This window comes from Theropithecus gelada, chromosome 10 (genome assembly GCF_003255815.1).
Source record: "Theropithecus gelada isolate Dixy chromosome 10, Tgel_1.0, whole genome shotgun sequence".
In the NCBI taxonomy this organism is placed as follows: domain Eukaryota; kingdom Metazoa; phylum Chordata; class Mammalia; order Primates; family Cercopithecidae; genus Theropithecus; species Theropithecus gelada.
This window is the reverse complement of record NC_037678.1, coordinates 49,944,235-49,955,342: the sequence shown is the minus strand read 5'-3', so window position 1 is coordinate 49,955,342 and position 11,108 is coordinate 49,944,235. Positions and strand designations below refer to the sequence as shown.

The following is an 11,108-nucleotide window of genomic DNA, read 5'->3' as shown; positions in this document are numbered from 1 at the left end:
CGTTGCCAGGGTAACTAATACACAGTCACAAAACCAGAATGATCACAGTGAGGGAAAAATACAAAATACAGCATTTTCATGCTTAGAAAAAGAAAGAGAAAACACAGGCTGACCATACATAGCAGGGATTGGTACTTCCTTCTTCCTTAAGTATGAGCCATTAATTTACAGCCATGTGCAAATGCCTGTGTGCAGATGTATGCACCTATCCACTTTTGCAGAAAATATGTGCTTCACTTCTGGAACATTAATGAATTTAGAATGGGAGAAAGATGGCAGATTGTGGTTTGAGGTGAAAGATCTGGAGGCACACACACAAAAAATGAGCATCCACCCTTCTTCCTTGAGCAACTCCTGGGTTGAAAGGTGCTTCCAGACTCACCTAACTCAGTCGATGGTCCTTCCTTTCAGTATCTAAAGGATGCTACTCCCAGGGTAATAAAAGCCACCCCCTGCCCTTAGCAATGACTGTCTCCAGGCTAACCGGTCCCTCTGTTTTGCTATGTGCCCCCATAGTATAGGTGCCCAAGTGATTCTGAAAAACGTAAATCATGTCCTTCCCCCAGTGAGCTCCTCCCCTGGCTTCCCTTGCAGACTGAGCAGCGGGTGGTTTACACCATGGCCTACCAAGTCCTGCTGAGTTCGCCTCTTCCTAACTCTCTGCCCTTATTTCTTGACTCTCTCCCCTGCAGTCCATTGTCAACAATCTTCCTTTCTGTCCCTTGAACATGTCAAGCTTATTTCCACTTGCATTAGTTTCTGGGAGTTGCCGTAACAAAGCCCCACAAACCGGGTGGTGAAAAACAACAGAACTCTATTCTCCCATAGCTCTGGAGGCTTGGAGTCCGAATCAAGGTGTCTGCATGGCCATATCCCCTCTGAAGGCTCTAGGGGAGTATTCCATTTCCTTCTCTGAGTTCCTGACGTTGTTGGCAATTCCTGGCATTCCTTGGCTTGTGGGTGCTTTGTCTCCATCTCTGCCTCCCTGTGTGTTTCTACATCTCTTCTCCTCTTCTTATGATGACATTAGTCATTGGATTACGGCCCACCTGAATTGAGTAGAACTCAACTTCACTATATTTGCTAAGGCTCTCTTTCCAAATAAGGCCGTATTTACAGGTACTAGTTATCACTTCAGCATATCTCTTTGGGGACACAATTCAATCCATAATGCCACCTCAGGACTTCCACCTCGAATTCCCTCCTACTAGCCCTTTTCATGGCTGGCTCCTTGCATCTTTTGGGAGTGAGCTCAAAAGCCATCTTGTCCGAAGCTTCCCAGATCACATATTTTTGACTTCCCACCCCTCAACTCCTTGTCGTCACTGCCCTTTATTTCTTTCTTAGACCTTATCCCCACCGAATATACAACCCCCCTCCCTCTCTCTAGAAGAATATGAACTCCCAAGAGTAACTGCTTTGCATGTCTTATTCACAGCTCCGTTCCCAGAGTGTGGATGAGTGCCTGCAACAAAACAGGTGCTTGATAACTATGCACTGAATATAACATCTGAATCAGAAAATTTGGGAAGTAGGAGAAGTTGTAGAAGAGAAGGCCGAGTTGAGGTAATACTGAACTGATGACAAGCATTCAACAGTTTCTCTGACAAATATCTGTTGGACATCCATTATATGCCAGGCACTATTCTAAGTTACAGCTCAGCTAAGACAGACACAAAGCCTTGAGCTCACGAGACTTGTGTCTGAGTGAGAGCCCCAGCACCTGCCATATGTTGAGTGCTTGCTCTCTGCCGGCACAGTGCAGAACACCTGTGATGTTAATCCTACAGAAAATTGTAGAAGGCAGGTGCTATCATTAACTTTACTTCTTCCCAGGCGAGGAAACAATTTCAGAGCAAGTTCACCTCACTGGTAAGCAGGAGAGCAAACTCCTCCTAAACATGGGGTTCCCTTCCCCACCCTCTTGGCTGCTCCTTTATGGAACTCTTGAAGAAAACACTAATGCTGGCCAGAAGTCCATGTAGTTGGCAATAAGCTGCATTTTCCTGATGAGAAAATGAAACGCAGGAAAGTTAAATCACTTCCACACATCACAAGCTAATGGGTGGCAGGTAGGGAAGGAGGGAGATGGCCCTGGTTTGTTGTCAGAGCCCATGTTCATAAGCCCCACCTTTTTGTCCTTCTCGAGTCTATAGGTTTGTGGGCAGGTATAGCAGGGGTATCTTTTTTTTTTTTTTTTTTATTTATTTTTTTTTTTAACAGAGCTCAGATCCCAAGGTTCTCAAACTCTAAAGAGTGTAGGATTCATCAGGGAATTCCAAACACAGACTTTGAATCAGCAGGCCAGCTGTTTCCATTATCCTCGTGTGACCTTCTGGGCCTCCCTGATTTCTCACTCATAGCCATATTCACCACATGGCAGGCTTTGTGCTACAGAAGGGTTCCTGGGAGTCTGCAGGACACCATGACCCAAATCACTTCTTGTTATTCTCTGAAACGGACATATGTTGCTTTGCTTACCCCAAGTCCAGACCTTCTTCTGATAGTAACGTCTTAAATTTCCTTTTGAGGAACCATGCCTCCCTCATCCCAGTCCAAAGAGTTTGAATAGATTTGACTCCTCCCCCTTGGTTCCAGATGTGACAAGGTACTTGAATGGACTTTATGGGGAACAAGAAGACATCTTTTCACTAGGGCTACAAAGTGCATAGAATGCATGTTGGATGCTGTTACTGTGAAGGGAGAGTCACCCAGATAATAAAGCCCGCATTGAGGTAAGCAGAGATGAAAATTAGAGAAAGAATCCTGATGAAATCTTGGAATGGCCAGATCTGGCCCTGGGAGGTAGGCTTATTGCAAAAAATTCCACGATAAGTAAGACAATAAAGGCCCTCTTTTTGCTAAAATCAGATTAAATTCGATGTTGACACCTGCTGCCAAAACAATCCCAAATAAAACGTCTCCTTTAGGCCAAATCCCCTGTACTCCAGAACAATCTCCCTCAGAAACTGGAGTGGCTCATGATGGTATTTCAAACTAAAGTGCCAATGATTGGGAGTGCTTGCTGACTCAACCATTGGAATGTTCTGGAGATGAAATTGATATTTGAAAGCAACTGGAGGGTGACTGACAGTTGGTAGGTACTTAAAAAATATCCTGAGTCTATCTAAATGGTGTATTTTCTTTTTTTACCTACTAGAATATATGTACTTGGCCAATCACAAATATGTTTATAATTTGGGAAGTGTAATAGGAGATACTTTAAGTAAGAAAAGTTCTCATCATTGCTTTTTGCCTGTTTGGTTTATTTTACGTGACTGTGAAATGCAAAATTCCAAGATTTTGACTTTTTGCCTGATTTTCCTCTCTCTCCCATCTCCTTTTCTCCTACACTTGCACCATCCATCCCCAGTGGTCAAAAGTACGAGGATCCACCATTTAGAACTTCATCTTTTAAAGACCAGAAACTCCTCTTCAGGAGAAGGAAGGACGTGTTTTACATGTGGCTTTATCTAAGATAAACAGTGAAGTTCCAAGTTCTCTAGTTTCTTTATTTAAAAATAAATAAATACCAGTGATTTATAGCAAGGGTAGCAATTTAGTGCATAAGGAATTTTTTTGGTCTATTCCTCTCCATCTCCATCTCTCTTAAAGTAACTAATTTTAACAGCTTAGTGCATAACCTTGTAGGCTTTTTTCTATGGTATTATAACCAGACACAAATGCATGCATGTATACACATGTATGTGTCTATGCCTATGTACATAAACACACATACACACATCATTTTTTAACATATTCTTATACACTGTTGCTTTGGGATATATTTACAAAGGTGTGATTGCTGGGTCAAAGGGTATGTATAATTTTAATTTAAATGAACACAGATGATTACTTTCCAGAAAGTTTACAGAACTTCACATTCTCACCAGTATATTTCTCCAAATCACTGCTATCTCAGAATTTTTTGGCACATGATACTGTGGTAGTTTCATGATTTTTATTCTTTTTTCTCTTTATAAGACTGAGCATCTTCCTCATTTGAGTCCTTAGGACCATCACTCAGAATCTGCTCTATGGCCCCATTTTACATGCCTTTCCTGCCTTTCCTGTGTTTTTTCGGAGGTTGCCCCTTGTAATAATGAGGATGAAGATGCAGCTGATGTTTATTGAGTGTTGACTACCTGTGCTGAGTCTGCTATACACATACAATCCTGAACAGGTTCTTTACTGAAAGTTTTTCCTTTGATCTTCACAATAACCCTATGAGCTATCTAGTCTTATAAGTCGGCTTTTACAGATTAGGAAACAGGCTCAGAAAAAAGTTAGAGGATAGGTGTGGTGGCTCATGCCTCTAATCCCAGCACTTTGTGGGGCTGAGGTGGGAGGATCACTTAAGCCCAGGAGTTTGAGGCCAGCCTGGGAAACCTAGTGAGACCCCTCTCTGTAATAATAGCAATAAAATAAAATAAATTAGCTGAGTGTGATGGTGCACACCTGTAGTCTCAGCTACTTGTGAGGCTGAGGTGTGAGAATCACTGGAGCTTGGGAAGTCGAGTCTGCAATGAGCTGTGATGACATCACTGTACTCCATCTTGTCTCAAGAAAAAGGGTGGAGGGGAAGGTTAGAGTAATTTGCCTAAATGTGCAGAGGGAGTAAGAAGCAGAACAGGGATGAATCCAAGAGGTCTGGCAACTACAGCACAGACGGCACACAAGCACTGTGCACATTGCCTGCTAGATACATACCCAAGATGGGATTCATTAAAGTGAGGCCAGGTCTGGATGACAAGAGTCCAAGAACCTCCTGAAATGTTGTGCAGGATGCTGGGAGAGGTTTGATTTATTTTCTTCATTTTCCAATCTAGCAATTTAATCTTACACTTCAGTTTGAAATATTTTAAACATGCATTCCCAATATTTGTGTACTTATTTATAAATTATATACTTGCACTGAAGTATTGATATCTTATGTCCACCAGAAAGCATACATAAGCAGTTATAATTTTAAATGGTGTCTCAGTTTGAGCCATTGTAGCAAAAATACCATGGACTGGATGGTTTACACGACAAACATGTATTTCTCATTGTTCTGGAGGCTGGCAGTCCAAAATCAGGGTGCCAGCATTGTTAGGTTCTGGTGACGGTCCTCTTCCAGGCTGCAGGTTACTGACTTTCCATTGTATCCTCACATGACAAAAGGGGCCTTTAGTGGGTAACTGGGTCATGAGAGTGGAATCCTCATGAATAGGATCAATCTATCAAAGCAGTTATAAGCCTGCCTTGCCTTAAGGGCTGGGGAATTAGACTACACTTTTTTTTTTCTTTTTTTTTTTTAAGACAGAGTTTTGCTCTTCTTGCCCAGGCTGGAGTGCAGTGGCATGATCTCAGCTCACTGCAACCTCCGCCTCCCGGGTTCAAGTGATTCTCCTGCCTCAGCCTCTCAAGTAGCTGGGATTACAGGTGCCTGCCACCATGCCTGGCTACTTTTTGTATTTTTAGTAGAGACAGTTTCATCATGTTGGTCAGGCTGGTCTTGAACTCCTGACCTCAGGTGATCCGTCTGCCTCGGCCTCCCAAAGTGCTGGGATTACAGGCATGAGCCACTGCGCCCAGCCAGACTACAATTCTTGATGAGGGAATAGGATTCATGAGGATCCCACTCTCATGACCCGATTACCCACTAAAGGCCCCACCTCCTAATATTAGGTTGGTGCAAAAGTATTTGTGGTTTTGCCATTAAAACCAATTGGCTGTAGCTGAGACTGCAGTCATCTGAAGGATGTGCTAGTTGTGCCATCGGCATTACCATTAAAAGTAATGGCAAAAGCCGCAAGCACCAACCTATTATCACTTTGGGGATTAGAATTTCAATATGTGGATTTTGGGTGGACACAAACATTAGGTCTATTACAAATTGATAAAACTGAAATTACTTGTAGTCTAATTACTCTATTTGTGAATAGTACCAAAATATCATTGCTCTCACTAAATAAAATTAGTATTAGAAATGAACTGCATGCTTAGTTTTACATGTTTCATGACTTGCGATGGCCTTATAGTATTATTAAAAAATATCTTAAGCCATGGCCGGGCATGGTGGCTCACACCTGTAATCCCAGCACTTTGGGAGACCGAGGCGGGTGGATCACCTGAGGTTGGGAGTTCGAGAACAGCCTGGTCAACATGGTGAAACCCTGTCTCTACTAAAAATACAAAAAATTAGCCAGAGTTGGTAGTGGGTGCCTGTAATCTCAGCTACTTGGAAGCTGAGGCGTGAGAATTGCTTGAACCTGGGAGGAGGAGGTTGCAGTGAGCCAAGATGGTGCCATTGCACTTCAGCCTGGCAACAGAGTGAGACTCTGTCTCAAAAAAATAAAAAAAGAAAAGAAATAAAAATTATTAAGCCATAACATATATTTGGGAGGAGGTTTATTGTTTTAGTTATCTAGTAACACGTAATAAATGATCCCCAAATTTAATGATTTAAACTCACAAGTTTGTTTTGTTCATGATTTCTGGGTCAGGAATTAGGAAAGGGCTCAGCTGACTGGTTCTCACTTGCAGGTCCTTGTGTAGTACAGTCTGATACTGGATGAAGCTGAGGCTACAGTCATTTGAAGGATGTCCAAGTTGTGCCATTGCCATGACTGGCAGCTTTGGGACCTTAACTGGGGCTGTTGGTCAGAGTGTTCATGTGCCCCTTTCACCACGATGGTCTCAGTGTAGCTGGACTTCTTAAATAGCAGATGTTGCTCCCTCCAGAATAAGCATCTCAGGAGAAATCAGAGAGGAAAGCTGTGTGGCTTTTCCTGACAGCCTTGGAAGTCACGTAGCATTCCCTCTGCCATAATATATCCATCAAAGCTGTCATAAGCCTGCCTTGGCTCAAGGGCTGGGAATTAGACTATACTTCTCCTTCTTCTTCTTCTTCTTCTTCTTTTTTTTTTTTTTTTTTTTTTTTTTGATGGAGTCTCACTCTGTCGCCAGGCTGGAGTGCAGTGATGCGATCTTGGCTCACTGCAACCTCTGACTCCCAGGTTCAAGAAATTCTCCTGCCTCGGCCTCTCAAGTAGCTGGAATTACAGGCGCCTGCCACCACGCCCAGCTAATTTTTGTATGTTTAGTAGAGATGGGGTTTCACTGTGTTGGCCTGGTGATCTGCCCACCTCAGCCTCCCAAAGTGCTGGGATTACAGGCATGAGCCACCGCGCCAGGCCTAGACTATACTTCTTGATGAGGGAATAGCAAGATCATGTTGTAAGCCAGCCTATGGAAGGAGAGAGATGATTGAGGCTATCTCTGAAAAATGTAAGCTTCATCATTACAGATTATTTATTAATAGATATTTATGCAGTGCCTCCTTTGTGCCAAGCTAAGAATATGAGTAAAAAGCTTGAAAAAACACAAGATCCCTGATGTTCTGGAACCTATATTCTAGTACAGAAAATATCGGATCATGGTTTTAAATGTAAATCTATATGTTACATAATCTACTTGATAACTTCCTTTTTTATTTGTTTGTTTTGACACATCCGAGTTGCTCATCGTCTTTTTTTTTTACATCACAATATAACTGATAAAAATCTCCTATTAGTGGTGGGAGAAGTTACAGCCATTTTCTCCTTGAATGCAGATGCTTGCATTGTTATTATTTCCTTCAATTCAGATTACTTTGTAGGAATCTTTAAACCACTAGTCCTTTTTGTGAGAGCTGCTGTAGTTAAGAGGAGATAATGCAGTCTGTGAATCCACACTATCAGGCATGTGTAAATTGCAAGAAACCTCAATAGGTTATAGGCTAGAGGCAGTAAGAACGCCATTGACATCTGCAGAGACAATCTGATTTCCTCTCTTCCTATGTGAATACCCTTTATTTCTTTCTCATTTTTTAAAAATTTATTTATTTATTTATTTATTATTATTATACTTTAAATTCTAGGGTACATGTGCATAACGTGCAGATTTGTTACATATGTATACTTGTGCCATGTTGGTGTGCTGCACCCATCAACTCTCTTGTCTGATTGCCCTGGCCAGAACTTCCAATACTATGTTAAATTGGAGTGGAGAGAGAGGGCATCCTTGTCTTGTGCTGGTTTTCAAAGGGAATGCTTCCAGCTTTTGCCCATTCAGTATGATATTGGCTGTGGGTTTGTCAAAAATAACTCCCATTATTTTGAGATATGTTCTATCAATAGTGAGCGTTTTTAGCATGAAGGGGTGTTAAATTTTATTGAAGGGCGTCTCTGCATCTATTGAGATAATCATGTGGTTTCTGTCATTGGTTCTGTTTGGATTACGTTTATTGATTTGCATTCTACTGTAAAGACACATGCACACGTACGTTTATTGCAGCACTATTCACAATAGCAAAGACTTGGAACCAAACCAAATGCCCATCTATGATAGACTGGATAAAGAAAATGTGGCGCATATACACCATGGAATACTATGCAGCCATAAAAAGGATGAGTTCATGTCCTTTGCAGGGATGTGGATGAAACTGGAAACCATCATTCTCAGCAAACTAACACAAGAACAGAAAACCAAACACTGCACATTCTCACTCATAAGTGGGAGCTGAACAATGAGAACACATGAACACAGGAGGGTAACATCACACACCAGGGCCTGTTGGGGGGAGCAGTGGGGGGCTAGGGGAGCATAGCGTTAGGAGAAATACCTAATGTAGATGACGGGTTGATGGGTGCAGCAAACCACCATGGCACGTGTACACCTATGTAACAAACCTGCGTGTTCTGCACACGTATCCCAGAACTAAAAGTATAATTTAAAAAAAAAAAAAAAGAATGCCATTGTGTCCCCCATCCCCAGTTCCTCTGAGTTGTGGAATTCCCACCTTCTCTCAGAATTTCTGCAATACCATATGTAACCGACGCAGAGGGAGTGAGGCAAGTGTCAAGCTGCTTATTAAAATATAACACACTTTAATTTCTTTTTTATTTTTAGTTTGAAGTAAGTATAAATAGAAGGTCTAATGGCTTTTTTTGCTTATTTTCCACTTTGGAGGACACTGCTCTAGAAAAGATCAGAAAACACTCCTCACCAGTTAAAGAGGGTGATGCTTCTGGAAAGGACACAGTCCCCAATAATGAAACAACCCCTACTCCTTGCCTCCGTGAGTGCCTTCTCTTGAGTGATGATGCAAAAGGAGCTGAAATGAGTTGCAACTTGCAGGAAGTAGCCTGACATACAACGTTGTTTAAATTAAAGTGAATGCAAAAGATAAGCTTGTTATAGCGTAAATAGATAGGCGAGGAGAACTTTCTCTGTTTCCAATTGCTTGTCTGCTTTGGTTGGAGACCATATGCTTTGAAGAATCTTACAAATGTTCCTGTTCATATACATATTAGAGTATCTCAGGCTTTTCTCTCTGGAAGCCTTTGTGCCCTTGTCTGAAGGATCTATAAAAGCAATAAGCCATCTTGTAAATGCAGCTGGAATATGGGATGCTCTTGTTCCTTTCTTGCCAGCGGCCACTGGCATTTATTCCAGAGTTGATGCATCAGTGACCAGGGTTATTGCTCCCAGAATCCATGTTAAACCACACAAGCAATGGAAATTTTCTCAGCTGTGCTGTGAACTCAGTCTAGGCTTATTTCACTCAAATATGAATAGCCATAAAGATATTAACAGCAATGCTAATATTAATTCTAATAGCTAACAGTACCCAGTGCCTACTCCTTGCCAGGTGCTGTGCTAGGAAGCCACATGGATTTAATTGTTACTCCTCACAGCAACCTTATGAGAAATATACTGTCACTTATTGGACGTCAGAGCAGGAAACTTCTCCAAGGTTTGGAGGAATTAAACAACTTGAACAATAGAGACGGAGCCCAAGGAGTATCCCCATAGTCTGACTCCAGGTTTGCAAGGTTAATTAATGACTTTCTATCTCTCTAATACATATATCTATATGTTATATAGATATTTATATTGTATATAATAAAATAGGCATTTATATTATATGTAATATAAAACTTATATATAAGTTTTGACAAATAAATTTTAACCACTATGGAAAACTTGCAACTCAAGTTTCTCCAGGTTTGGCTGTGTCCCCACCCAAATCTCATCTTGAATTGTAGCTCCCATAATCCCCATCTGTAGTGGGAGGGACCCAGTGGGGAGTAATTGAATCATGGGGGTGGGTTTTTCCCATGCTGTTCTAGTGATGTTGAATAAGCCTCATGAGATCTATGGTTTTATAAAGGGCAGTTCCCCTGCACACGCTGTCTTTCCTGCCACCATGTAAGATGTGACTTTGCACCTTCTTCACCTTCTGCCATGATTGTGAGGCCTCCCCAGCCGTGTGAGACTGTCAGTCCATTAAACCTCTTTTTCTTTATAAATTACCCAGTCTCAGGTATGTCCTTATAGCAGCATGAGAATGGACTAATACAACACATAAGAATATATTATATATAATATATACATATAAAATTTTTTATATATTATATAAATATTATTATATAGTATAATATAAATGTCATATAATATGTAATATGTATTATTATAATTACATATCACTATAATATGTTATATATATATAATTTATTAGAAGGTCATTTGGGTCAGCTCCACACTGCTTTGTGACCATCTCACATCAATGCCTCATGCGACCATTGCCAGGTGTTGGAGGCAGAATTCTAAGATGACTTTCACTGACCCTCACCCTTGTGTAATCCCCTTCCCTTAAGTGTGGGAGGAACCTGTGACTATGATGAGATATCAGGCCCATGGAAAAAGAGATTTTGCCATTGTAATCATGATGCATAATTAGTTGACATTAGGATAAGGGGATTATTCTGGGTGGACCTGGCCTAATCAGGTGAGCCCTTGCAGGAGATCATGCTCTTCCTGTAGAGAGAGTCAAAGAATGAGTGGGGTTTGGCATGAGGGAGATTCTCCAATGCTGGCTGTAAAGATGGATGGGGTCACATGGCAAGGAGTGTGGGTGGCCTCTGTGAGTTGTGAGCCAGCAAGAAAATGGGGACTTCAGTCCTACAACTGTAAGGAACTGAATTCTGTTGATAACTTCTATGAGCTTGGAAATGGATCCTTCCCCAGACCCTCCAGATATGAATGCTGCTTAACTGACACCTTGATTTCAGTCTTGTTAG

At 41.5% G+C, this 11,108-nt stretch overlaps 1 long non-coding RNA gene across 1 annotated transcript in view; it reads left to right on the top strand.

Annotated features, from left to right (window-relative positions):
• The first annotated feature begins 1,553 nt into the window (after positions 1-1,553).
• Positions 1,554-11,108, top strand: part of LOC112633662 — a 31,914-nt gene continuing 22,359 nt past the window's right edge. The window contains exons 1-2 of the long non-coding RNA XR_003121564.1: positions 1,554-1,872; positions 2,599-2,735. This is a non-coding gene — a long non-coding RNA (uncharacterized LOC112633662). The remainder of the gene's footprint in view (positions 1,873-2,598; positions 2,736-11,108) is intronic.